We start from the raw sequence: 23,811 nt of genomic DNA on the forward strand, positions 1-23,811 counted from the left end.
CAGGTCCCAGCAAGTCTCCTCCACATGCTGGTACTTGGAGAACCACAAATACCAGCATGTGGGGCATTACGGGCCTGCTGGTACCTATAGTTCCACAGCAAGATAAATACCTAAAAAAACCACAGAACACACACTGTGACAGTAAAAGTTTATTATAACATACAAGGACACATACATGCACACTCACCCTCACTATCACACATACTCACCTAGTATCCCTGATGCCATCGTGTCCCCTTGTCCAATCCGAATCCATAGGGTTCCTGTAATAAAAAATCCATACTCACCTCTCCTATGGGTTGTTCATGTCCTCTTTGGTCCATGTAGGCATCCAGGGGGGTAAAATAAAAAAATGAAAAAACTGGAAACTATGCTGGACAAGAGGAAAGGTATGTGTTTACACATATCCCTCCACCGCATGAATGGCTGGGGCCCACGTGTGCCCAGTCATTGCAGGAGAAAACAGCCAATCAGCAGGTGTCTCCGTCGGAGTTGCCCGTTGATTGGCTGTGCATGGTCAGTCTGTCTCCTCCATAGACTTCAATGGTGTGAAATCTCCATTGAAGTCTATGGTGGGAACCGCTACATTGTATCCAATGATGTAACCGCAAGGTAACTTTAGGTGAACCTTGCAGTTACATCATTGGATACAATGTAGCTGTTATTTGTATTCTTATATCTCAAATTAGTAACACTGGCTTTGATGAGGGACTGTTGTTTGCAGCTGAAAACCAGGTGGTTTTTCTAACAGATGATGACGCAGGAAAGGTTTACTTCGATTATGTGGAATGTAACAGTTTACCTGCAGAGAAACTTGTTGATTTATTCCACAGGATTTTGCATCTTAAACGTAGAGAGATTGAATTTACTCTCCATGATTAGTTCTTTTCACAATACCATTGATCTAAGCATATACCTAGAGGATAATGCATCAATAATGTAGTAGTGCGGAGTCCTCAATAAATGTTTCCTTGATCTTATTTTGCTTGTTATTGAGGAGGTAGGTTGTGAGCTTGTGAAGATCAGGGATTTGATAATGGGAACTTATCAATAGTGAAAGCTGACAGAACTGACAATTGGTGTGACTGGTTACAATCTTAATTGGACACCTTTAAGGATGATTTAACTACATTTAAGAAGAAAAAATTGCAAACTGTGGCTAATGATTACACGTCCCACCAAGTATATAGTTGGTTTACAGGTGAATCTAGAGATAATAGGATAGAACCTTCAGACCTACAGTATGGCTCCTGTCCACACTGATTCCACCTCTTCCACCTCTTTTCAATCAGTGTCAGACTCAGGCGCATTGGCCCCCCTGCCCCCCGAGTCTTTTCAGCCAAGGTCACACAGAGGCATCCCCCATTGTCCGTAGAGACCTGGGAGGCCTCACTTGAGGAGAGGGGGTACAAGAAGAAGGGGTCGGAGGAAAAGAATGTAAACACCATATTCAGATCATGTGTTATCAGATGCTGAGTGTTCATTGTTGTCATTGGGATTATCATTCATACCCTCCACTAAGCATAATAAATTTTGATCCTATCAGTAATAACGCAAGTATAAGATCTTTCTTACGAATGACTGTGCAAGATTTCAATGTTGAGACACCGAACAGACAATATGGCAATCTGACTGTCGATGAAAGACAATCATTAAAATCATTACGTAATAATAATGATACTATTGTCATTCACCCCACAGATAAAGGCGGGGTGATCATCATTCAGAATGCCACTGACTACAATAAAGAAGTAAGACATCAGCTTGCTGATACCACTATATACCGGGTGAGTAGGATTAACCCTATACATGGTATTAAAAGAAAGATTGATAGCGCTATTGAGTCGGCTGTTGGCTGTGATTGATAGAGCAGGTCTCTAAAATTCTCAAGGTTGACTTCCCAATGTGCTCTCTCAAAGTGCATAAAACATTAGTGGATCCTCCTGGCAGACCAGGGGATCCCCTTTTACAATCGTTGGCACTGTTTGTGGACAGTTTTCTCCAAGATCTGTCTCAGTGCATCCCCAGTTATCTAATGAATACAAGTGATTTCCTTGATAAGATCAAGGATGTTGGTAACATCACTGATGATGTACTGTTGGCATCCCTAAATATTTCATCATTATGTACTATTATTCCACATGGTGCAGGAATTGATGTTGTGAAGAAGCTGCTATTTTGGTCTGTATTGCGAGTCCCACTGATTGAGTTAATTCTTGAACTTTTTGGAATTGATCTTGGTAAATAATCATTTAATGTATGAAGAGGAGTATTACATCCAAGTAACTGGTACCGCTATGGGGTCCAATGCGGCCCCCATGCATACAGGGATCTCTATGTATGATTATGAGAGCACAAACATCATTCCAAAATATGGTTACCATATTATTTACTTGAGGAGGTTTATAGATGATATTTTTTTGTTATGGAAAGGCACTGAGGAAGATTTTGTTTCTATGGTGTATGAACTTAACAAACTTGAGTCCACCGCTCACTTTACTGGGAAAATAGATCAATTGACCATTGATTTCTTGTATGTGACAGTATTTAAGGGTGGCTCGGGACTGGGCACAACACCCTTCCAAAAAGAAACAGAAACACATTTCTGCATGAGTAACCATCCTCCTCACCTTAAAGACAGTCTCTCTATTTCTCAGTTCATGCGGGTACTTAGGAATAATAGTAACCCTGCCACTGCAGAGATACAAATAGATGAACAGAAATTGGAGAGGGGCTATAAACGTAGTGTGATTGAAGGTTGCCTCACCAGAGCATGTAAACAACTAACTAAGAAAGTTTCCAGGAATAGTGACCTTATGATTTATGTGACCCAATATGATGAGAAGGCTGCGGTGATCACGGTCATTCAAGAAACACTGGCCTTTTTATCCAGACGTATCTGGTCTTTGCTGGTACCTTGCAGAAGCCCCTTATGATTGCCTTCATGAGGGACAAAAATTTTAAGCAGCTGCTTATGCACTCAACCCACCAAACTCCAGCTACTAGAACCACATGGCTTAATGAGCTGAAACCTGGCTGAGTGAGGTGTACAGGTTGTGTTACTTGTCGTTCACTGATACGTGGGAGACATGAGTGGAAAGCCCATATGTATCTGCTATAAATTACATTGTCGTATGGACCATGTGATATATTCATTAGTGTGCCAATGTGGCTTATCATATGTTGGTACGATGACCTGACTGTGGCTCTATACATCAAGCACATTTGACGTGCACTACTGTTAAGCCGGTAGGCGAAGCAATTCTTGGACCTAGGACACAAAGTGTCTATGTTAAAGTGCAGAATTTTTGATTGGGTACCTGTACCTGTCCGTGGTGGTGATTGTGCTCTTATTTCAGATAAGCTTGAGTCCAGATGTATTTTTTTCCCTTGGAACTGTTTCCCCATATGGTCTAAACAAGTAAATATTTTTTTGCGTTAATTTTTTTGTGTTTTCTAGTGGAATTTGTTGCCAGCACACTCTCACATTAGCATTTTTTATTTTTATTTTTTCTCTGTAATGTATTTGGTATTTATGTTTACATGTTGGTAGATATGTACACATATCGGAAGAATTCCCTTGTATACATATTTATGCTAGTCTGGTATTTATTCATAGTCTAGCATTTTACTAGTGATTTGTAGATATTAGTTGATTTGTATTTTGTAAGTGGTTTTTCACTGTACTGTATGTAAGGATCCTTTTCCCTTGGTCTGTATTACCCTTACCTATATTTAACATTGGTTAGGTTTGATTTATTTTTCTAATATGTACACCTACGTCACTTGGCAACTTAAGTACGCTTTAACATCCCTTACCTGTATCACACCCATCACTTCCACTATTTGGAACGTGGCAGTTGAACGCTGGCTTAGGAGGTGTCCGCCTCCAGTGGACAGCTAGTGGTAAGCCCGCAGTGCACACTGTATCGTGTTGTGTGCACCGGAGCAGCTGGCAGTTAGCAGCCGCACATAGTAGCGGCGGCCAGAAATGTAGTTGGACAGCTGAATACTGCGATTTAATATCTTGGGTGAGTGGTGTGGGTACACTTTATTTATATGTGAGGATGGTGCATTTGGGCAATCAATGGGTCACTGCCCCTGGTCACATGGGATACTCATTAATTGTTGCTAACTGGTTATTGTGTGGTACATATATGACCAAAGGTATGGGTTCATTTTGCTGATGGGTTTGGTGTGGTGTGAGCTTACCAATTGTACACATGTGCATCCTGATGATGGTCCAGATGGGGCCAAAAATGTTTGGCAAATATGTGTGAGCCTGGATGCTTTAAATCTGATGAGTACCTCCTTTTTTCATTTTCTTATAGATATATGTATAGACCGGCACTCTGCTATACAGAAAAAACAATGCTCCTGTGCCATCTGCAACTAGTGTATAGAGAAATGGAAAATCAGCGGCACTCAGAGAAAGAAGACCTGGATCTACTCCAAATGAAATCAACATGTGGGTCAAATAAGGGCAGTTGGGGCTTGGCTCCAAAGAATTCCTGAAGATGCAATTTGCGTGAAAAACGGTGCAAAGCAATTTTCCAGGAGAGGTCATCATGATGGCTGGTGGGAATGAAGGAAAGACCTTTATTTAAAACCTGTGATTCCGTGGCAGTCAATTGTCGAGACGAAAGATTGTATACTAAATCTTGTTTTTGGTGGTTAGTTCGGCTAAGCATCTTGTTTTGACACCCCCTGTGGGTGGGTGGCCCCTGTTTTTTGATGTCTGTGGTGGCCTCAGGGAGATTCGTAGTTCCCTCTTGTGGATCCTCGGAATCCACCTGGTTGAACTTGCTGTTGCTGTTTGAAGATGCAGTAGTTTGATTGAACCCTTCCCTGCATTTGCATTGTCCCATCCTTGATCTAAAAGGTCTTTGGGACTGTGACATAGTATCGCCTCCCATAAGCCAACGATAGACTTGATTATCGTCATAGTTGGATTTCACTATCTGATATTTGTTCCTCTTAAACTTGATAAAATCTTTGTGATAAACGTCACCACACTAAGGGTCTCATTCAGACCTGGTCGCAAGCGCCGATGAGCTCGCAACCGGGTCGATGGTCCCCACAGAGCATGTGCACGACAGAGTCAGCACCACCGTGTGCATGCGCAAGACCCGGCTAGCGAGGGGCGCTCCGTCGCTAGGGGTCTCGAAGCAGACAGGGTGAGCTGTCGATGTTGAGTGACAGCTTGCCCCGTTTGCTGGGCGGGCCGGGGGCAAGCCCGGCAAAACGGAGGCGTTCCAGTCGGAACGTTTGCCATTTGGGGGCGGCCCCACTGACATCATTGATGATGTCAGTGGGGAACTTCCTGCTCAAACAGAGCAGGAAGTTCCCTGGGGCTTACGAGAGCCCAGACCCAACCTTAGGGTCTGGTTGTAAGCCCCGATGGTAGTGATGGTGATGACCATCGCGACCATCACCCTGGTCGGTCGCTAGAGCTGTGGGTGGTAACCCACAGCCTAGCGATCGACCAGAAAGTGGCACTTAAAAAAGTAAGTGGCCGCCATCATTCAGAGTGATCGCTTGCAGCAAGCGATCGACTCTGAGTGAGGTCCTAAGATTGAAGTTTCAAGAACCAGTTTTGTGAATGGTCCTGTTGTAGAATTGGTTTGTAGTCTGATTCGAAGGTTAATATTTTGTCTCTGGTGGATCCTAGTTCCCACCCAACCTCCTTGACAACTAGAAGGATCAAGTCTAGACAGCATTTGTTTAAGATCCCGAACCATTACTTGCAAAATTCTGGATTGTATCCCTGTGATAGTCCGATAATGAAATTCCATGTAGTAAAAAGTCTATTTCTTTCTTCTTTAGTTTTAATAATTGAAAGTAAGTGTCCCCAGCGCCTTGATTGTTATCAGTATATAAAAGGTGTTCTTTGAAATGCAAATGTTCTGCATCATCATCGGTGAAACTGTATACTTCTCCTTTGTAAATGGACACCCTCATGCATCCTGGAGTGTCTTCCATGGACGATGCAGTATCAGTCATCTTGATGTACCAAAGTCTGTTAAGTGACATTAAGGCTGGGCTAAAACACCTTGAATGTAGGCTTAACAAAACAGAGCGGTGCCTTGTCTCAATAAGGGCCGGGTAAACCACAGTATAGATGTAGATACTCACTGGACTGGCACTCCGCTATACAGAAAAAACAATTCTCCTGTGCCATCTGCAACTAGTGTATAGAGAAATGGAAAATCAGCGGCACTCGGAGACTTGTAAACAAGTTTAATGTGATCCTTCACATTGCACCAATGTTTCGGGGCTCACACGCGCCTTTGTCAAGGTAGATAGAGTAAACAAGAAAGAACAGATCACTTACCTTATACCAAGAGAAGCCCGCCAAGTTTGTGTGACCGGACACCACCTGGGACTCCGGATGCAGCCAGAGTCCCGCACTGAAGACGTTGTCGCGCTGTGAGTCACTGGTAGCCAAGGCAACCAGGACTTCTGCGCTAAGATGCGGCATGTCGTCCTGGTGTGAAAGAAAAGTCAAGTGAAATAAGTTGGAGCCAATAGAAAAAGACATGGAAAGTAAAGCGCATAAAACAAAGCAGGTTATAATGTAGACAAAACTTTAGCATGAGTTATTTTTACAACTACTTGAACTAACACTCACCAGGAATTATTTCCTTTTTGACGGGCGTTTTTTTCTCCAACGGACGGGATGCGCGCTGGGGAGCAAAGTAGCCCCTCGTATGCAAATATTTACATGTTCAAGGAAGAACGTCTCATGTTTTACAATGACGCAAAAGTTTCTGACCACATTATTATGTTTGCCAGATATATAGATGACCTGTTCATGCTCGGGTCCGGCGGAGAAGACAAATTGAAAACACTCATGATAAATATCAACTCCAGAGCTTTGCCTATTAGGCTTACATATCAGTGCAGCTTCCATTCACTAAATTACCTCGATGTCCAAGTTTCCATCATTAATGGCCACATCCACACAGGGATTTATTCCAAGCCCACTGACAAAAACACCCTGCTACAAGTGAATAGTCACCACCCTTTAGCCCTTAAGAAGAGACTTCCTAAATCTCAGATGATCAGGGTGGCAAGGATCACTAGCGACACCTCCGAATTAGAAGCAAGTTTAGACAACATTGTCTGCAAATTTTTGCAGAGAGGCTATGATACTTCCCTTCTATCTAATCAGAAACAAGAGGTGTTAAACATCCCGAGAAGTTCCTTGTTCATATCAAAGGAAAAGGACCCTGAGGCGAATATTCCTTGGAAGAGCCAGTACAGTACCTCTAGTGCGGTTATTCATCGTGCCACCTGAGCCCTTTTGCCCATTGTCACCATGGACAGAGTCCTTTCCTCTTTAAGGGGAAAGAGGCCCTTAGCCTGCTTTACCAGGGGCAGGAATATCAAAGATGTAGTGGTTCACGCTGATATTACCAACTTTGAATCCAGCAACAGCAACTCCACAGGTACCTTCCTCTCTAGGGGACCGGGCTGCTACAAATGTTTGAGGCGCACCACTTGCCAACGTATGGATACAGGCCATACTTTTCAACACCCTCATTCGGACTGCGGTTTTTACATAAGACACGTCCTGACATGTACGTCTTCTTTCATTATATATCTCATCAGTTGTCCCTGCGGTCTACATTACATAGGGAAGACCACGAGGACTATGAGGGAACGGATGGTTTTACATCAATCCGCCATGAAGGCAGCCCTCACTGGTAAAAACTCAGATCAACCGGTCGCTAGGCATTTTGCCAAAAAGAACCACTCGCTCCCCAACCTCAGACACATGGCCATAGACCACATTCCTAAGACAATTAGAGGTGGAGATAGAGCTGCTCGTCTCCTTCAAATTGAAGCAAAATGGATTTTCAATCTTAATACTATCAGCCCAGCTGGTCTCAACGAGAAGATCACTTGGAGCATGTTTAATTGAAGTATCACATTATTGTCTTTACCTTCAAGCTTGATTTTTGTTTCTCAAATACTTTTAGGTTCCTGCACTACTAACATCTGTTTTTTTTCACCTTGGACCTGCATGCATTTTGATATTCCCATGTATCTTTATTCTAGTCAATGGTTAACTGTACAAAGACCTCCCCAGCATCAGTTGTGTATTATTTCCATGCTGCCATGCCTAGGTGTTTTTTTCCCTCTTACTTTTCTCCTTTCTCCTTTTCCTTTTGTTTCTTTGCATTTTCCTGTTGTTTCATTTTCCTTTCTCTTCCCTCCCCTCCCCCCGTATCACCCCCTTCCCCCCCCCTCATTTTTTTGCTCTTTCCTTTTACTTTTTTTGATTTTTCCTTTTTATGATTCTTCCTTTTTTTCCCTTTTGTCCCTGTTTTCTTTATAGGCTTCCAGCAGATGTAACCTTTTACGCTAATGTTTTGTCTACATTATCACCTGCTTTGTTTTATGCGCTTTACTTTACATGTCTTTTTCTCTTGGCTCCAACTTATTTCACTTGACTTTTCTTTCACACCAGGACAACATGCCGCGTCTTAGCACAGGCGTCCCGGTTGCCTTGGCTACCAGTGACTCACAGCGTGATGACATCTTCAGTGTGGGACTCCGGCTGTGTCTGGTCACACACACTTGGTGGGCTTTTCTTGGTATAAGGTAAGCAATCTGTTCTTTCTTGTTTACTCTATCTACCTTGACAAAGGGGCGTGTGACCCCCGAAACGTTGGTACAATGTGAAGGATCACATTAAACTTGCTTACAAGTCTCTGAGTGCCGCTGATTTTCCATTTTTCTCTCTCTCTCTCTATCTCTCTCTCTCTCTCTCTATATATATATATATACAATATATATATACATATACACACAGTATATATATATATATATATATATACACACACAGTATAGATATATATATATATATATATATATATAGACACACAGTATATATATATATTCCATAGACAAAAAATCCTTATGGTTTCACATGTCCCATTAAGGCTTCTTAGACATGATCTAAAATTTCACAAAACATATAGAATTTCTGCCAATCAAACTTAAAAAAGCAATGAAATTCCGATCATTAAGGCTGATGCCTTAATGGACATGTTCCTTGTACAATACAGATATGGTATTCCATCACACCCTATGAATAACTGCAGATTCAGCACTCTCACAGAGTGAGATTGCTGTCACTCACCAAATATTGAAGCAGCTAATTCACAGAATTGTGTGCTCATTGGAATACACACATGCAGTCTATACAACTGATGTTCCACATCCCACTCAGTGCCCACAATCTTTCCATTGGATCATCACAACAATCTCACTGGGTTCCAACATCCTACTCACTCCATACATCTATCTTATTCAAAATACACATTCAGCTCCCTAATTGCTAAAACTATCATACTCTGTCTATGCATGTAGACTTTCTTCCCTTATACTCCTCCATGCTGCTATATTTTCTCCAATCCCTACTGCTGTGTGGTCTCCCAACTGTTCTAGTCTGTGTTCCCTCATCCTCACCAATCTGTCTTTCCCCATCTGCACTGCCCTGCATCCATGCCAATCTGTTTCCTTTTACACCACTGCCTTCCCCCCAGCCATGCCACTCTGTCTTCCTCTCATCTGAGACATTCTTTCTTACTCCATATGTACCACTCTGTCCCCCCACACCATGCAATTCTGTTTCCCCCCACCTGCACCACTCTGTCTTCCTCCCCTTCTGCACCAATCTGTCTTCCTCAATCCCTACTGTTGTGTGTTCTTCTATTTGTGCTAGTCTGTATTCCCTCATCCCCACCAATCTGTCTTTACCCTTCTGCACTGCTCTGTCTTCCCAAGTTCATGCCACTCTCTACCCCCCATCCATACCACTCTGTTTCCCCCCCATCCATACCAATGTTTTCCACCCATCTGCATCACTTTGTTCCTCAACCCTATCCACACCATTATTTTTCACCCATCTGTATTACTTTGGCTCTAACCCCCCCTGTACTGCTTAATCTTCCCCCTCTACACGCCTTTCAGGCTCACCCATCCATGCAGGCCTGTCTCTTCCCCCCATTTATACCACCTTATCTTATCTGCGCAGCTCTATCTTCTGCCTAGACCTCAGTTGCATAGACTGAGAATTAGCAGCTCCACCATTTTGTGAGTGACAGCAATCTCACTCTGTGAGAGTGCTGAATCTGCAGTTAACCACAGGGTGTGATGGAATACCATATCTGTATTGTGCAAGGAACATGTCCAATAAGGCGTCAGCCTTTCATTGCTTTTTCAAGTTTGATTGGCAGAAATTCTATAGATTTTGTAAAATTTCAGATCATGTCTAAGAAGCCTTAATGGGACATGTAAAACCGTAAGGTTATTTGTCTATGGAATTTCATTGCTTTTTTATACTTTATTAACCATGAGAGATGGGAACAGCAAACCGGGCCACCTGCAGGGTAGAAGGGCAACAAAATGGTACACTAGCACTGGTGGTGGAGGGGACAGCACACAGGAGGTGTTATGGGGTGCAGAGGGAGAGACGGCTCAGGGGACAGGTTGCAGGCATGCGGGGCAGTGGCAGCAGTGGGGCAGTGCACAGGAGCAGCAGCGGGGAACAAAAAGGCTCACTGGCACTGATAGTCCCAGCTCTGAACTGCTTCTTAAGATCCCTAAACACTGAATGATGTGCTCACGATGCGATATTGTGAACGATTTCTCTTGAACACTCCCCGGCACTCCAGGACATAATATGGTGCTTAAACAGCACATTTTGACTTGGGAACTATCGTGCAAGATCTGAAGATAGCTGACTGCATACACAAATCAGTGAGATCAGTGATGCGGGCATCTGTGTAAAATAAATGATTCAGAGATGCACGAATGGATCAGTGCGATCCCTGTGGCTTGCATCTGAAAAAAAAACAATAAGACACAGATGCAGTGAGATCTGTCCATGCATCTGTGTTAAAAAATTGAATAAAAGTATATTAAAAAAAAAACTGTGTGCCCCCCCACCCCAGGAAACAACCAGCCCTGGGCTCTGGAGATCCAGTACTGGTTGCGTTGTATACAGGGGACAAAATATATAGGGGTTCCCCGTATGAGGCACAACCAGCACTGGGCTTTTCAGAACCAGTCCTGGTTGCCAAAATATGGGGGACAAATGACATAGGGGTCCCTTGTATTCAGCGCAACCAACAATGGGCTCTGAGCCAGTCCTGGTTCTGGAAATACAGGGGAAGAAAATGCATAGAGTCCACCTGTATTTACCAGAACCAGCTCTGGACCCTTTCCAGCGGGTGGGTAATGCCACAAGTTTTCTTTTTTTTAAACACAGAAGCACAGACAGTCTCACTGATCCTGTCCCTGCTTCTGTGTTTGTTTAGATGCAGGTATCATGGCTCCTTCAGATCCAAGCCTGCATCTGTCTGCTGCTACCTCCCCCAGGTTCTGCCGGCTGCACCATCGCCGCCCGCACTGCCGCTGCCACACTGCCACCGCTAATGCCCGCTACCATTCCTGAGTCCCGGGCGCAGCTAACGCCCGCTACCCCCCCTCACCCAGGTCCCGGCCGCAGTTAACGACCGCTTTCTTTCCCCGAACCCACTGCTGCTACCTTGGTGCACCCAAGTGAAGCCACAGTGAGTACACCTGCTGGAGGCTCCTACTGAGGCTGTGTAAGGAATTGAAACTTCCTATCTCTATAATGGTGCAATTGTGATGTAATAGTGTAAAAACTGTAACTTTCTCAATTACCTGAACCCAAAAAGGCCCTACCCTGGAACAATAGCTACCTAAGAAAACAAACCCCAAATCTAAATTTGCTCCCTACCCTCAGTTATGCCTTCCCAAAACCCCCCCATAGAGAACAGCACAGAAATGGTCCTAACTGAAAGTGTCAGAACAAATGGCAGTTGGAATTTTAGATTACTCCCAAATCCTCATTTTAAATTTTTTTTGCCCTGAAATTTGGCATGCAGCACCGTGCAATAGTTCTATCCGCCCGTGTCAAATTTCAGCCCGGTACCTCCAATAGCTTTTGAGGTATAGCCCCTTAAACACTATGCCCCCCCCTCCGGAATTCTCTATGGAGATTTGCTTTTTTTTTTATTCAGCCTTAATATAAGGGCATGACTGGGCCCTTATAATATATATATATATATATATATATATATATAAACAAAAAGCACTAATCGACGGCACTCACCATTCCTAGTTTTGGGGTGCAACATGGTATGTGACCACATTGTTTAAATAGAAATCACAGGGGCTCTGCACTCACCATAATAACTAATAATAATAATAATAATAATAATAATAATAATAATAAACATAATAAACAGTGGGGTTTTGGTTCATGAATTGATCAATGCATTTAAGCTTGCAGCCCATTGTCACGGGACCCCACTTTGACGCAAGTCCCAACTCTATTGCTCAGAATTATAACATGGACATAGCCATATATATAACTACTGGCTTCTTTTGCATGAAGCCCACAAGTACCGGACAGCTTCTTTTCCCAATGCAGTTTAGATTTAACCTAGGATATGCTTTTGGGTGATTTTGCATTTGATTTACTAAAGTCAAAATCGAACATGAAATTAAATATAAAACCAAATCCCATTCAAAATCGAATATTGTCTAAACATCGGTATTTTAACATAGACCAACATAGGATCCCCATATATACCAATATTCAATTTGAAATCGAACACAAAATCAAACTCAAAATCTCCAAAATAATAGACCTGCTTCATGCTGGCGATTTTAGCATGAGCAGGTACCTTTTGTACATAAACATGCATAGATTAGTGAGATCTGTGCATGTTTCTATGTGAAAGAAACCTATAAAACGTGTAAAATAAAATAAAAATGATGTTGGGTCCCCCCCTAAATGCACAACGAGCACTGAGCTTTTCTGAGCCAGTCCTGGTTGTAAAAATATGGGGGAAAAAAGATGTATGGCTCCCCCATATTTTCAACAACCAGCACCAAGCTCAGTGAGCCAGTCCTGTTTTTGGAAATATGGGGGACTTTTTCTAGCAGGGGTGTAATGCCACAGCCAGGGTACCCTTGCACCGGGTCACCTGGCCAAATCATTATACCTGACCACTAGTCAGCCCTGGCTGGGGATCCCTGGGGAGGTGGGGAACCCATCAATAAAGGGGTTCCCCCATTCAGGGCACCCCAGGCCTGGTCTGATAACACTGGGCTATCCCTGGCACCACTGGGCAGTTGGTGCTGGGTTGATTGTGTAAAGAAATAGATTAATTACTATTATCTTTTACAGTAGAACTAGAGGTCCCAGCAAGCCTCTCCCACATGCTTGTACTTGGATAACAACAGGTACCAGCATGCAGGCCATTAAGGGCCCTCTAGTTCACCTGCAAAATAAATATTAAAATAAAGACTCACACACCATGAAAGTAAAACTTTATTACACTCACACATTGTTATTCTACTAATCCAGCATTAATCCTGTGATCACCTGATAATTTTAAACATCTACTTTCCTGAGTTTCAGACCTGGAGGCATCTCATTACCAATGATAGCAACTCTCTCTATGGGAAAAGTGCAGTTGTTATAGGCAGAAGACCTCTGTAGTGTAATTCTAGAGGTTTTATGCAATTACTCAGGGGTAACATAACAATCACACAGGCATGGAGCCTGGTATATAGGATGATGGGCGCTTGCAGTAGCAGCTCTCCAGCCACAGCCATCTTTTTCTTGTCACCTGTCCCATTATTTCATGACATGCGGGATGGACAGGGAGAGCTAGCTGGAGCCTAATGGAGTAATGTTGAGGGGTTAGGCTGGCTGGGAAAAATGAATGACAGATGGAGGTGAGGATGTGTATAGTCTGGACGTAGTTTTCTATGTAATGATTTAGTGGTTTGTCCAGTCTAGACTAATGAGGTGCAGGAATGCCCTGTCTGTGGTAATGAGGAGCTTGGGGGCCCTACCTGGGGTATTGAGGTGATGAGGGGCCCTGTCTGTGGTAATGAGGTGCCTGGGGGGCCCAGTCTGGTGTAATGAGGTGCTCTGGGGCCCTGTCTGGAGTAATGAGGGGCTGGGATGAGTTGTCTGGAGTAATGAGGTGCCCTGTCAGGAGTAAAGAGGTGCTGGGGTGCAGTATCTGAGGTAGTGAAGTGATGGAGTGCCCTGTATGGGGAAATTAGGTGCTGGGAGCCCTTTCTGGGGTAATGAGGTACACAGGTGCCCTGTTAGGAGTAATGAGGTGCTGAGGTGTCTTGTCTGGAGTAATAGAGTACTGGGGTGCCCTTTCTGGGTAATGAGGTGCTGAGGTGCCCTCTCACCTGAGGCAGTGAGATACATTGGAGTAATATGTGGTGAGGCACCTGGTGTGGATTGGAGAAGCAACAGTGTGCCCAGTCTGGAGTGACTAGGGTGCTGGGTGTGTGTGGGGGGGGGGGGAGAAGGGGGGGGGGCAGTTTGCCGAGCTGAATATTTTTCTGGGTGACAGAAAGCCTAGCTTCACCCTTGTGTTGATTTGTAAGTCTCTAGAACTACATTAATATCTGGGGAAAAGAGACATTAAGATGAACTGTACAGCAGGTTCCTCCTGCCAACTTTCCTAAACCCTTCTATAAGTAAAAACAAAACAAAGAGAATGAATGATATATAAATCTCTGGAATATTACACAGAATACATAATGCAATATACCCAGTACATCAATTATTTTTGATAAAGCCACTTCCTTTTTAAGAGTTATACAGAAAGGAGGTTTTCAATCAAATGGCTTTGGAAATAATGTATTAAGCTCTGTTCTGGACTGGGCTAATTTACACAGCCCTTGGGACATTTCATTTCACACTAAATACTCTGATGAAATAACTCATCAACATGGTGTACTAATGGGCTGTCAGCCATTTGGAAAATCAATTTCCTATAGGAATCCATGATATCTATTTTATGTAGAGCCAACTTATTATCAGCATTAGTGAAATGCAATGCATCACCCTGGACTAGGGGCACATGACAAGAGATGTGCGAGTACTGATAATAAATGTTACTTTTCTGTTTTTTATCTATCGTACTGTTTTGTGGATCCTAGAACTGTGAACTAATGTTTTATCTAATATAACCAATGGCGGCTTAAAGAACAAGTAAAGGAGAGTGTTTAGAAATAAGCCTGAAATATTTATATAATTGAAGCAAAACACTTGAAGAAATTGGACTCTAGAAATATCTTACACATCAAAAGGTTTCCTGTGTTAATCGAACAATTCATTTATTTTATACTATAATTGAAACATGAATATTTGTGAGTAAGGTTTGTGTGGTTCTATCATGTTAATATTTGGCTATCATGATTGGAAGAAGATATGTTGGTTAGAAATAAATGAATAGAGTCAGTCACAGATGAAACTATGGGATTCTTTAAAACCAGAACTCAAGCAGGAATTATATTGATAGTAGTTAGGGAGTCCGCAAACCAGAGTGTTATTTCAGTATTGCAGTTTGTTAAGGGGCCTATCCATTAGCAGATAAATTCGAATGATGAACGATATATCGTTTAGTCGTTCAATTTATCTATCACACATAGGCCCGGAAACGATGACAGATGCGCACTCCCGCGGCTGACAAATTGTGTCTTTCGTCTCTCCAACATTTTGGTCAATTATTGCTTATTGCTGACAGATATTAGAAATATCTGTCAGTTTATAAGTGGTAAACGATATTTGTAATGAAAATTAATAGAAACATAAAAAAAAAAATCCACTCCCTGAATGATGTCATGCAATATCGTTCGTCGTTTCAAAAATTCTGTCATATACATGACAGATATCTGTCACCGCAGCCCCAGGAATTTTCAAGGGATAAATCTTTTGTCTTTCATCGTAGAGAAAGATCTGCTAATGGATAGGCCCCTTTACAGACATAGAATTGAAGACTGGGGAGTTTTTTAAGATGGGGCCAGCAGAAGTACATGTACTGTAGTGTTCTAAGGGTCCTCTTATCAAATGCAGTGATTGCATGACTATGGTCAGGATGTACTAAAGGGAAAAGGTTGGCAAAAATCCAAAACTACAATTTTGGCCACATTCCCATATCTACCAAGCTCTGGAATTCATTACTTTCTATAGCTTGCATCCAGTGGGCATTGCCATCTATAGATGGTGTTGCGCTATTGAAGCATATGGGCTTCTCTTCGTATTCCTCACCGAGAGGGATCCAATTGAGTCCCTCCCATCATTCCCTGCAGCGAAGGCATCATATGACACATACGCAGAGAAACCGGTGTTATTTATGCCGGTATGTACCTGGTAAGTGGTGATGTGTAGTACTTCCCGCCCTATGGGGTCTATTTATTAAGCCTTGGAGAGAGATAAAATGGATTGAGTTAAAGTACCAACCAATCAGCTCCTACATGTCACTTGATAGGCTGTGTTTGAAAAATGACAGTTAGAAGCTGATTGGTTTTATCTCTATCCACTTTATCTCTCTCCTAGGCTTAGTACTTAGGGGTTAATTCCGATGTTCCCGGAAATGGGGGCATGTCCGCATCATTTTCCTGAAGTGTCAAGGCCACAGGCTGTGTGGACGCAGTTTCCTGGCCTCGCAAGCCAGCCAGCCTGAGTAAGCTGATGGTCGCGATGGTTATCCCAGCCTGTGACCTTGGTCGCAGTACTTGGATCACAAATGTAGCAGGGGGTGTCATACACCTCCTGCTGCATTTGCTTGTTTGCAAGGACAGAATTGCAAAGTTGTTTGCGTGCAGCTTTGCAATTCCTTCCAGTACTGAATCATCCCATAGACCGCTATAACTGTTATCAAAAGGACATATGAATATGTTGGGATCCAGACCTTACTGATTGATATCTGACTGCCAGAATGCTCACACACTTATACAATATATCACCACCCAGCTTTAAACTGTGGGCAACAAGCTGCTGTTAACATTGTCAATAAGAGCACAACTCCTGACCTACCAGGTTATTCATAATTTAACGCAGTTTAACTATTCAGGCACTCACTGATCAGCCACATCACACTGTTTCCTACACACAGCTTGTTCCTACACATTTCTTAATTGATTGATGACCCTGTATACATGTAACTATGGAGATTATTCTTCAGGTTTTGCACCATACCTGATCCTAATGGATTCTAGTTTAAACTAGTGTGACAAGTCAGCATCCTGTACAATCATTGGCTAGTTTGTTTGACCACATGAAACAACCTGTATCTTATCATGTGCTGGCAGTTTCTTTCTGATACATTGTAAGTTGGTTGTTACCATTTTCCATTTATATGGACCCTGGAGCTCATATTTTAATTTGTACATACATAAAGACTACTGCAGTCAAGCTAATGAAAATGATTAGCATCATATGTTTATTTGTGGAGAATACACACATAGTGTTCCATTCATTATTCTAATTATTGGGGGCTGGAGACCCCTGATAATTAGGTATCCAACACACTACAAGCAGTGGAGACAGCAGATCCGAAAATCAGCTGTTTCTGTGAAAATTAGACCCGGCAGTGTTACTGCGTATGCGTGATGCAGTAATAAATTCCTCTTCGCAACCCAGGACTCCTTCCCATAGGAAGGAGCTACGGTCTGGGAACAAGCGTCATCTAAAGATGGTGTAAGTTCCTGCATTCAAACTCTGAAAATATATTATTTTTGGAGTGTGATGAATTTTGGTCCGTGTTTGGGGACGGCAGGCCACAACAGGGCTGAAAGGTAAACAGGAGATATCACTGATATATTCTGCGTTACATTTATAATGAATAACCACGATTCTTAATTTACACAGAAGTAGGTGAAAATTTTATATTTCACCTGCTTTTGTAGAAATTAAGTGATGTGGTGATAAATAGATGTCATAAAATGCTATTTATTGCACACTTAAGAAAATGTTCTATAAAAATTCTAAAATTCAATATTTGGTCAAATGTAACAGAAGCAATATTTGTCTATGGTACATAAAGCCCATTTTGTCCAAATTGGATTGACTTACTTTTAGGGGTAAATTTACTAAAGTGAGAGTTTTCAGAAATGGAGATATTGCCCATATCACCCAATCAGATTCTACTTAACATTTAACTAGCCCCTTCTAGAAGATAATAGCTAGAATCTGGTTGGTTGCTATGGGCAACATCTCCACTATGTGCTGAACTGGCTAGGGAAGTCTGCCAAGCCAGGGCTTTAGGCTACGTAGCCACTGGTGTTGGTTTGAAGCATGTGTTTTCTATGTATTTTTAAAATTAAATGGCTATGAAATGAAAAATCAGCCTAAGAGTGGGTTAATACTGAAATAACCTGACAAGGAAACGTTATACAGAGGTGTAAAGTAATGCTCTGTCAGTTTGAAGTAAACTGACTTTAATCAGTGTTCTCATATTAATGAGCAGGCCTTTCAGATAAGGAAAAGTTCTCACTCCTTCTTGTTAGGAGTTATGTATCTTTTAGTCTGATTTATTGCACTGCAGCTTTGTCATTTCTCTTCACTATGCCACATTTTGTGGTAATTTGTAACTAATGATCACAGTCTGGTTTCACACGTACGTCCATTAGAAAAATGAATGGATAGAAGTTATTTACTAAAATCACAGTTATTTATACTGGCTAATCCTACAGTAGCAGGGGCGCCGAGAGGGGGGGAAGCTGGTACTGATTACCCAGGCCCTGCAATGCCAGGGGGCCCGGGCCGCCCGCAGCACACCAGTAGCCATTTTTTATTCAACCTTCTCTTTGTTTACATTCAATTTATTAAAACCTTTGCGGCATTGGACTGCAGTTCGGGTGGGAGGGGGTGGAATTAGTCTCTGTCACCACACTGTCAGTCTGCCTGTGTTTCACTCACATCCTCCACCGTGCTGCTGAGGAGCTAGTGGTCTCGCGAGATGATGATGACATCATCATCATCTTGCGAGGTGCTCTCTCTCTTCTCCGGGCTCCAGACTAGGAGGGACAATAAAACTGAAAGGCAGGCTGGGAGATTGTGGTGTGTCTGCCTGAGGGAAGAGCGCGCACCACTGACTGCTATAAAACTGTGAGTGACTTCTGTGGTGCTGCAGCCTGCATCTGCTGAAGCCTTAAATTTATAAATTCCATATAATTCATTTATAAATATAATAAATGCATCCATCCATATATGTACATATATATATATATATATATATATATATGTGGACCAAAGTAGAACCGGCACTCGGTGTAAATTAGCTCTGTATACCAGGGTGCCCTCTGTAGAGAATCCAATAGTCTAACAAGAAGACAGCGGCACTCCCGGACTTGTATGACAAATAGGTGATTTTAATGCATGCCAAGTAGCCGACGTTTCAGGGCCAAACAAGACCCTTTTCTCAAGGCTGGCACTGCAATAGTGTGATTATAACAGTCAAAAAAAAAAGAAACACACTTGTTTCTTACCTTTAAATAGAAGTATCCTTCCTGTACGCTGTAGCAGCCCGGGGCGGGCAGGAGGAGGGGTTGCCGTACACGTGGCAAATCTGTCCCCCTCTGATGACGACACTCCGATGCTGGAGGGTTGTCATATAAACAGCTCACGAGATGGGTATGCTGTCTCCCCGGCCCACTAGCAGCTGCACACAAGGAGAAGAATAACACATTAGGAACATAATGAAGAACTCAGGAAAAATCTATAAATATAGATAGTTTGATGCAGGTTGAAACATAATAACTTAAGTACTATGGCTCCAGTCAGACAGGGCATGCTGCCGTAGTAGGACACATGAGTAAATAAGTCGACACACTTTAAACAATGAAAGTTCCCTATATTTATGGCTAATCGTCAAGATGCTCCTGTAAAAGTACTAGATACAAGTCAGTACGGGGTGCTATAGATGGAAAAGTCACACTGTATGTTAAGGTAGCAGACTACTTTATACACATTCACTGCAGAAATACATTTAGGGATGATTTCTTATTTAATCCTGCGGGATGGAGAGTGTCCAATCTGTGTACCCAGATAGCTTCAAGTCGCAGGCATTTTCCCCCTCTGTTTCCTCCACGCAATGAAGCTGGCACGTGATAAATAATTAGATGTTTTATAGATGATAAGGGGTGTTCTGCTTATAAGAAGTGTCTGGCAACTGGTTGCTCAGCAACTTTTTTAGTGAGCGCTATTTTAATGGCCAAGCGATGAAGTGCCTTGCGTTCTCTTACTGTCCTGATAGTCTTACCCACGTAATGGTGACCGCAGGGCCACACAATAAGATAAACAACATAAGTTGAGGTACAGGTTAAGACATGGTTAATGTGATATGTTTGATACAATGGGGATGCTTGAACGTAGACCCCGTAAGCATGTGTTGACAGGTAGTGCATTTAGTACATCTATAGCAACCGGGGTGATCTGGTGCGTAAGAATTGGCTCTCCTGCTTAACATTACTGAACCCTGTAATGTCCGTGTGGACCACCATGTCCTTTATGTTCCTGCCCCTTGTATAGCAGGCCATATGTCGTTTACCTTTAAAACATTGTAGATCTTTATCTGATGATACTAGAGGCCACAGACCTTGTGTAGCTCTCTGTATTACGGGGCTGCTGGTCTGGTATTCCAGTTTCCAGGGGATGACATTTCTGTCCCTTTTAATTCTAGGGTTCAGTAATTCTTTGCGCTGTATCATCAGGACCTCATCTCTCTATTTTCAAAGTGAAGGCAGTGAGTATCCACTTATCACAAAAGTATCTATTATTTTATCCAATTCCAATTTAGTGTGGTTGAGGTTGCTTGAGATCCTTGCAATTCTCAACATTTGCGACTTTGGAAGTCCTTTCACTAGTGATCTTGGATGATGACTACTTGCCACAAGTAGAATATTGCGGTCTGTTGGTTTTGAATTAACTCCTGTGATAATGTGGCCATCTTGAATCATAACTTGTACATCCAAATAATTTAACGAAGAGGTACTGCATTGGTGCGTAAGTTTAATGGGTGAGTCTCGATTATTGATCTGTTGGATTAATGTTTCAAACGCTTCCATGCCTCCAGTCCATTATATTAACAAGTCATCTATATATCTCAAATAAATAAGGATGTGTTTACTAATTTCTTCATTTTCAAAGAACATTTCCCGTTCTTCTCTAAACATGTAGACGTTAGCGCAGCTTGGAGCTACGTTGCTGCCCATGTCACATTCGGACACTTCTAGGTAGAACTTCCCATTGCACATGAAGTAATTCCGAGACAGGATCAATTCGAGTAATTGTAAAAAGAAATCCTTATCCAGGATGGTCAATTGCTGTTGTTCAATAAAAGTTCTCATAGTGTCTATTCAATGGTTGTGTGGAATTGAAGTATACAGTACAAGCTTGAGACATCCATTACACAGATAAGTATGTCTTGTGGAACATCTGTGATTGATTGTAGTGTCAACAGGAATGTTGTAGTGTCCTTAATATAGGATGGTTGTGATTTGACTAGTGGCTGCAGTTTGGTATCTAGAAACATGGAGATAGGTTGGTAAAGCGAACTCCTCGCCGATATGATAGGGTGACCCGGTGCTGATTGAAGATTTTTGTGGATTTTAGGTACCGTATAGATTATGGGTACTACTGGAAATTCTTTTTATGAGGGCTGTCATTACCTTTTCACTAATTAGGCTGTCTTGTTTTGCTTGAACAAGGATCTGATCCAATTCCTTCTTATAATCAAAAGTGGGATCTCTTGTCAGGATCTGGTAAGTGTTTGAATCTGCCAGTTGTCTTTCTAATTCACTCATGTAGTCACTCAAATTCTGGACTACTATAGCACCCCCCTTATCAGGGGGGCATATGACGATGTCCCTGTAGGCGCCCAGCTCCTTTAACGCTGATTTTTCATTTAATGTCATGTTATGGTGTTGTGTACTTGGTGCGCTGGTGTATCTAGACACAGAGTCATCCATTAATCGACTTAATGTTTTCAATGAGGAATTAGTTGACTGAGGATCGAAAGTGGACTTGCTACGTGCATGCAGAAATTCAGTGAATGGATTGTGAATTGTAAATTGTGGCTTGCAATTTGTTCTCTAGTTTGGAAAAATTCTTTTAACCTGAGGCTATGTGAGAAACGATGTAAATCGACCTGGCACTTTAGGTCGCTATGGATGTTGGTGGGGACAAATGAGAGGCCTTTATTTAGGACATTGAGTTCAATATCTGACAGTGTCCAGGAGGATAGATTGCATATTAAGTTTTCTTTTTTGAGGGTTGTCCTTTTCTGCCTCTCGTTTTGACCCCCCCTGATGGGTGGTCATCCTTTTATGGCTGTCTCTCCTTGGGCGATGGTTTCTGTTCCTAAAGGGACTGCTTGCACCTCCAGATTATCATCAGAATTGCGAATAGCTTATTCACTATTGCTATTGGACATGTTGGTTTCAGCTTGTTTGTTCTCACGTCTGGCTCTCCATCCCTGACGCGGCTTCCTTTGGTTTTGCGACTGAAATCTGGATTCTCCTCCAGTGAGCCAGCGGTATACGCGATTATTTTCAGAATCCTCACTAACAATGGTTTTCTTATTATGCTTGAATTTAATTAATTCCTAGCGATATAAGTCGCTCTGCTTCTGTAATTTTTGTATCAGGTCTACTTTGTTTCATGTTCAATGGTAGCCTTTGATGTTATGGCCAATGTGTCTATTTTAGCTCTTGTTATTGTAAGTTCTCGTCCTGCTTCATCGATGACCAGCAGCATGAGGTCCATGCTGCATTTATTGATCACTCCAACCCATTTCCTACAGAACTCGGGGTTGAACCTCCCAATTGTCAGGGCATTTTTGACGTGAAAGCCTTGTGGGATCATATGATCCTGGTAATATTCAAATAAAGCAATGCCATGTAATAAATAGTCAGTTTCCCTTTTCTTTAATTTAAGTAATTGGTGGTAAATATACTGTGCATCCTCTGTTTTATCAGCGGTTGGCCAATGTTCTTTAAATAAGATATTTTGAGCTTCTGCATCAGTAAAGCTGTGTAATATGCCTTTGGCTAGGGTGATTCCCCTGAAGCCTGCGGGGTCCCCCTGCGAGCTGTGAGGGATAGGGGTGGTCTGTTCCATCCTAGAAAAGGTTCTCTCCAAGTGTTAAAGGGGAATTCTAATATAATGTTCTGGTGCCTTGTTCCGAGCGGGGCCTCCAGGTCCCAGCATTGTATATGGTCCAAAGTAGAACCGGCACTCTGTGTAAATTAGTTCTCTATGCCAGGGTGCCTTCTGTAGAGAATCTAATAGTCTAACAAGAAGACAGCGGCACTCCCGGACTTGTATGGCAAATAGCTCATTTTAATGCATGCAAAGTAGCCGACGTTTCAGGGCCATACAAGAAACTTTTCTCAAGACTGACACTGCAATAGTATGATTATAACAGACAAAAAAGAAACACACTTGTTTCTTACCTTTAAATAGAAGGATCTAAGACTACCAGGACAGTAAGAGAACGCATGGCACTTCATCGCTCGGCCATTAAAACAGCGCTCACTAAAAAAGTTGCTGAGCAACCAGTTACCAGACACTTCTTACAAGCAGAACACCCCTTATCATCTATAAAACATCTAATTATCGATCACGTGCCAGCTTCATTGCGTGGAGGAAACATAGGGGGAAAACTCCTGCGACTTGAAGCTACGTCGACTACTTTGCATGCACTAAAATCAGCTATTTGTCATATAAGTCCGGGAGTGCCGCTGTCTTCTTATTAGATACATACACATATAATAACCAAAAACACCAGCACTCCAAATCACAAGCAGCTGCTTAGGTGCCTTTCCACAAAAATCAAGTATGTAGCTTTAAAATAGACGGCACTCAAAAGACTTAACTAACTCAAGAAAATGACCATTACACCAGTCAGTGTATAATCAACATTTCAGGAATGTGACCTTTTT

Source organism: Taudactylus pleione, unplaced genomic scaffold (genome assembly GCF_031769625.1).
Source record: "Taudactylus pleione unplaced genomic scaffold, aTauple2 ptg000282l, whole genome shotgun sequence".
Taxonomy (NCBI): domain Eukaryota; kingdom Metazoa; phylum Chordata; class Amphibia; order Anura; family Myobatrachidae; genus Taudactylus; species Taudactylus pleione.